This window comes from Ruditapes philippinarum, unplaced genomic scaffold (genome assembly GCF_026571515.1).
Source record: "Ruditapes philippinarum isolate M1 unplaced genomic scaffold, ASM2657151v2 ctg1434_1_1_1_1, whole genome shotgun sequence".
NCBI lineage: Eukaryota > Metazoa > Mollusca > Bivalvia > Venerida > Veneridae > Ruditapes > Ruditapes philippinarum.
Window position 1 is genome coordinate 119744 of NW_026854142.1, and position 6447 is coordinate 126190.

The window sequence follows — 6447 nt, forward strand, 5'->3', positions numbered from 1 at the left end:
TTGAAATAGCAGGCATTAATTTGTTATATTGTGCATCTATGTGTAATATTAGTAAATAGCATTTTGTGCACCGGTTTCAACTCGACTGTGAGAGGGGAAGGGGGGGGGGGGGACAGTTTCACCTAGTTTTTGTATAAATAATATAAAAGTGTAGATTATATAGTGATTATCAGAATCAGAATTATTTCATTGTTATGATAAAATTTAGTTAATGGAAGTGTCTTTATAATAATGAAAAATGGCTTAATTATATGATGTAATTAAATATAATAGGATGAAAGTAGTATAATGATGGTGTATCTTCAAGAACTGTTTAGTTTCATTACATTTTGACACTATACATGCAATCTTCTTGAGAGTTTCTTAAGAAAAAGCACTTGAGATGGAAAAAAACAACACTTAGAGAAAATACCATCTTATCATTCCGTTCTCTATAGGTAATAATGCTTTCAAAGACTTAATTAACTTTTACCATGTTTTATATCTTAAATGAAATTGTCCATCTTTCACTCTTGGCAGTCAGTTATCATTTTTAGTGAAAATTTCAATAAATATACTGACTTAATAGGGATCACAATGCAGACCATGATCAGATGGCACAGATTATGCCGGCTGATCTTGGTCTGCACTGGTCACATGATTCACTGACCTCCAGCAGCTCCTGGATAATAATAGAGGTTGGCATTGATGACACACTTATATAAGTTCTTCAGTTAACTCAAAGTTATGAAATTAACAAGAACTCTTATGTTAATATTAAAAATTGAGTGAAAAGGTGAAAAAGATTAAACAACTCTACCAGTTTTGAGCCATACCAACCTGTATTATTGGTGCGAATTGAGCAGATACTGTACTATTGATTGCTACTGACATTTGAGATTAAATTCATGTTGAAAATCCTTTGATTTAATAATAGAGAGACCATTACATAACAGAGGCAGGGTTTTCCATTTCTATAATGGCAGTTTTTATTTAACTAATTATATACCAAGACATATACAATTTTTTTTTACCAACTAATGATATTTAGTTGAATCAGCACTGCTATGGGTCTTGAGACAAAATGCATTGACTCAGTTGTCCTCCCCCTTCACGCCATTCAAAAATATTTGGTTAATACTGGACTTAACCTTGCCAAGTACTATACAGAGTACTGTTGTACAATGTATTCAAGAGCATTACATACTCCTGTTACTTCAATGTGGATAATTACTAAATTACTCTCAGGACATCAGAAAACACAAGCAGATGTTTCAGCCATAAAAGGTCATAATCCTAACCTTGGCATGATGATTTAGTTGGTACATAAATATACAGCTATAACTAAGTTACATGTGTAACAAAATTTGCCTCTGCCACAGGTTTAATTCTTTAATTCTTTCACAATATTTTATATATTATAAGTATATTTATACCAAAATTTAAATTATAGACAAATTGGCCACAGTCATGAACCACACTAATTTTTTAATGCACAAATTGTATGGTCTATAAAAATATAAAATTTGCATCCCCTTACCAAAATGACTTTAAGTGACTTATATGTTTCTTATATGCAACTTATACTTGACCTATAAGAGAACTATAAGTTACATATAAGTCACTTATAAATCACCTAAAAACCTGTCTAAGTCAGTTATAGGTATATGCTACATATAAGTCACTTTTGGCCATTTTTTCCCCAACATATAAGTCACCTATAAGTGCCTTATACTGGTGAAGTTTGGTCGTAACCAGTTTCTATGTTAGATATAAGTGAAAACTTAGAACTTTTGCAAGACTTTTTATCACTGAGCAAAGCTGAAAAAATTACTAAGTACAAAAACATGAGAAAAATTGATAAAATTTATTGAAGTTGATTTGTAATTCTTTGCTTTAACACAATGGGTATCAAAATACTCAGAATTTAAAATACTATAATCTTAGACCTTAATCACAAACAATTAAGATTTTTTTTTAAATGTTGCTTATTAATTTTTAAACACAGCTGGGGGTTTTTAAATAAGATAATAGGAAAAATGATTATCAATTAAGTATATTACCTGTAAAAAATTTTGGTACATATTCTGTGCGGAATTGGGACAGAAATGGCATTCAATCAGTGATTTCTAGGCTACCATGGACAGAAATGAAATTCCATGTCATTTCTTCTCACAAGGAAAATATTTCACATAAAAGTCACCCAAGGCATAATTCTACTCTTGTTTTTTTTCTAACTTGAAACAGACATTGAAATCTATATGTTTTTACCAACTGTACTTCTTACAGACCTAATTTCTGGGAAGTAAGATATTCTAACAAGAAAAAGAGGTGTATTGTTTTAATATACAAGTGTTATTTTTAAGACATTTAGGCCTAGTGTATTTTAGATATTTAAACAATAAAAAAAACAGTGCTTGAAATAAACAGTTTATATTGCCCTTTTAATCTATATAAAATCAAGGAACCAATATGCCTGAAGATTGCTTATATTTTCTACATCCACTGATACACCACATAGATCAGAGGTCTGATAAAACTGGCCACCTGCCTTTGCCACCATATGTGCATGACTAATTTTTTGACTGGTCATTCCTACAAATCAGACTGTTCCATGTGATTATTTTGGGGAAAGATAACATTTCCTATCCTGAATTTGTAAAAAAGGACATTGCATTTTCTTTTTCAAAAATGTATAATGATTTTTAAACTTTACATATCTATTAGTTATTTGATTTTTTTTTCACATTCAATGATTGTAAGATAGAACTAATGAGTGCTTTGATTTTTGGATTTACCCTGTTTTACATAACATTGGACCTGCCCAGGTACACAGCTGTAAGTCTGAAACATTTAGGTTAGCAAGCTGGTGGAAATCACAGAGAATCTTCTTGATGTTTTAGGAATTTTAGAGATATTGTTTTGTTTAAGATGTTTAAGTATAGTTATGGTAAATAAGAATGACAAGAAGAATCACCTTGGACAAGAAGATATACAACAAAATCAGGTAAATACCTTTGAGTTACATTTATGCAGAATTGATACAGGTTATATAAATAAACAATCAAAGTAAGATGGCAGCAAACTAAAATTTGTAACTTGAGAGATCAAGGCTGTTTTTATTTCTATGCTTCATACATTAGATTTACTAATACATGTAATTGATTTTTTAGATCTAGATTTAATAGTCAAATTAATTGAATTTTTAGAACTAAATAGTACAATCAGTAGTTTTATGCAGCTGAATAAGACATTGTCATCATAATCATTTATCATTTTATTGTTGTTTTCAATGGGTATCTGATATTACATTTTACATACATTGCAGGCTAGTGGGACCAGTTCTTACTTTGAGATGCCAGGTGAATAATGATATGCAGTATTGAGCCAGAAAAGGTATATTTTTTAATCTCTATACTTACTGCTCTAAATCTTTCACAGAAAAGAGCATAATAAATGTTGTTGCAAATAGTGCAGTTAATCATTTCTTATAGAGACTTTTAGCAATTCTTAAACAACACTGTTGACTTGTGCACTAAAATGAGATACTGTGTAACTTAGTATATTTGTATATGCATAAGCATTAATAGCTAATATATAGTTTGATGATATAAAAAATATGAAATATAACTGCATATACAATAGTACACAATTTATTCCACATCTTTTTTAATTAATTATGAATTTTATCTTTAAAGGTGAACACAGCCACATGAAGTTCTCCGAGGAAATAGAAGCAGAGCACTGAAACAGACATCAATAAAAGAAATAGTAGTTTGAATAATCAGAAACATTTGATCAAATTTATGATTTGAACAGTTCCTCACCGACAGACTTCCAGCAAAATAATTGTATAAATAAAGTGTTTGATTCCAAGAAAACCAGTAAAAAACAAAAACTTGCTGCTAGAAATGAATATTGTTTTTGTTATAGTGAATGTAAGATGATTGAACTGAAGGATATGTATGTTGAATTTTGTATTTTTGCTCATTTATATGACTATGAATATAAATTAATAAACATTTTGAAATTAAATTACTAAACTTTTATTTTATTTCAAGCTTTTTTGACATCAAGCAACATATATGCGACTTACATGTGACTTATATGTTACTTATAAGTGACTTATATTAAGTCACTTATATGTAACATATAAGTCACTTATATGTAACATATAAGTCACTTATATGTTACTTATAAGTTGAGCATATATTTGACTTACATGTCACATATTTGTGACTTATATATAACTTATACTTCACTTATATGTCAAAATGCCAGACATATACTGCACTTACATCTAATTTGCATTTAAAATACATATACTTGACTTATAGGTGAATTGACTAAGTGAAGTATAATCTACATATAAAATAGCCTATAAGTGACTTATAAGTGAATTCCGTAAGGGTCATGAAATTTCTGCTGAAAAATGAGTCATTTAAGTTATGTCTCTCCCAGTCTTTGAATTATAGACTTGATGTTACAAAAATGAATTTAGTATTTTAAATTGCCAATTGGACTTCATAAATATTTATCTGTGTTTAAAATGATCTTGAAGGCTGAGAGGCCTTATGACAAACACAGAAGAAAACAAGAGAAATGACAGAAGAAAGGATAAGCAAGCAACTAAAATCATTTCACAGAAAGTTCGGCTTGCGACTATCCTTTAGTCCTTCCATCACACATTCTGTTTCTCATAGCTCAGTCATTAACCGACAGATATTTAAGATGTCGGATGAATTAATGGTATCATCCAATGACCTCTTATAATCTTGGTTAGGATACCAGGTGGATACAACAATAAGGTCATGTTTTAAGCTTGTCAAAGGGACGTGAAGTTACGTACCATAGGTATTCCCAATAGTCTTGTTTGACATATTTTGACATAATATTATGGTATACATGTATATTAGTTCAGAAAGTATAAATTTTCAATTACATAATTATTCACCTAAGATTACCTAGAATGTTGTAACATTCGCTACATATATTTTATTTATACATTTATACGCCCCAATGAATTTGCGAGCTAGTTTGTTACAAGGCAGCAAAAGGCGAATGAGAAATTAACCTAATCAGTGTAATTACTTGGACTGCATTAATGAATAATATATGATATTGATGAAAATACAGAATCCATGATATGACATAGAGAATTCTGATTTCTACGATTTAGTAGGTTTGTAGATTAATGCCTCATACATTATTAAATACAATGTGTATAATATATAAGATGGATGAGCATGGATGTCGCAGTTAAGGATGCTTTGCAGTGAAAGAGTTTTTTCTTGGTATAAGTATGCTTTGCACATGATGAGTTTTTTCTTGGTTAGTATCATTACCCAAAATATTATAATACCTGACAAGGTTTGTAACTACTAGCCCTTGTATTTACAGAATTGTCCCTCCTTTAAATTCTGGAGCATATTCTTGGATGGTTTTGATGTTTACCATCCACGCCCCTTAATTATCACAGGCTTAAGTAGAATTCAATATTTTAAAAGACATGAAAATGAAAAAAAAAGCCTTTCATTACAACATAAAAATTTTTTGTAGATATTTTATGGTTTACTTTTAGTTATATTTCAGCATGTTATGTGGTGCAAATAAGTTTTGTCTTTTTTGTTTCTCATGTTTCAATATGACATTGTCATCATATTGTTCTTTATTTAATATTCAAGAAGGAATTAAGGCAATAACCACACATTAATTTTACATAATAAGGACCAGTGACATAAGGGATCATAATTATTATTCTATGACACGAATGTTTCCACGGTGACTGAGGTAATTAGAACTAATGTTTTTCTTCGGTACTTTCATCATCGAGGGATTATTGTCATGAATATTACAGGTAAACAACTCCTGATTCAACAATAAATTGGCAAAACAAAATGGCAGGTTCTCCCTTAATGATAATTGACACAACAGCGTCTTGTAAGTTTGAGCATTTCTGAGTAAATTGAACCTCGTTTTTTGTTATATTTAATAGCTTTTACCAGAACTTTTACCAGAAGTAAAGTCGAATAATACTGCAGTAGTAGAATATCTCCACATGTATCATGCTGCTCGCATAAATGTAATAAACTCTCCATATGTTACAATGATATTATTTTCATTCCCGTGTTTAATTCCATTTTATTATCAACAGTGAGGAATTATAGCATTATAGCACTCAGGGTGTCACAGCACAACAAGAAGCTGGCGGTTATAAACTTTTATTATCTTTAAAACTTTATCTCAGCATGTTCATGACACTGGCTTATGGAGTGCTGAATACTGCAGTTTTCTATTGTAGCCCAAAGATTAGTTGCAACATCCTTTAAGTTATTATTTTGCATCATATTTCATGAAAATTTTCAGTTTGAAGTCTAGCTTGTGGGACAATTTTAGCTGATTATAGTCTTAATAATAGAAGTTTGGTTAATGAATGTCTGTAGGTCATGTCTATTTAAAAAATGTGAA

The 6447-nt window shown here is 30.1% G+C and overlaps 1 long non-coding RNA gene across 2 annotated transcripts; it reads left to right on the forward strand.

Annotated features, from left to right (window-relative positions):
- The first annotated feature begins 1515 nt into the window (after positions 1-1515).
- Positions 1516-3877, forward strand: LOC132739100 (uncharacterized). 2 transcript variants are annotated; one of them, XR_009626958.1, is made up of 3 exons: positions 1516-2986; positions 3308-3375; positions 3678-3877. It is a non-coding gene; the product is annotated as an uncharacterized LOC132739100 (long non-coding RNA). The 2 variants fall into 2 exon arrangements; XR_009626957.1 differs by having other exon boundaries at positions 1516-3375.
- The last annotated feature ends 2570 nt before the right edge of the window (positions 3878-6447 follow it).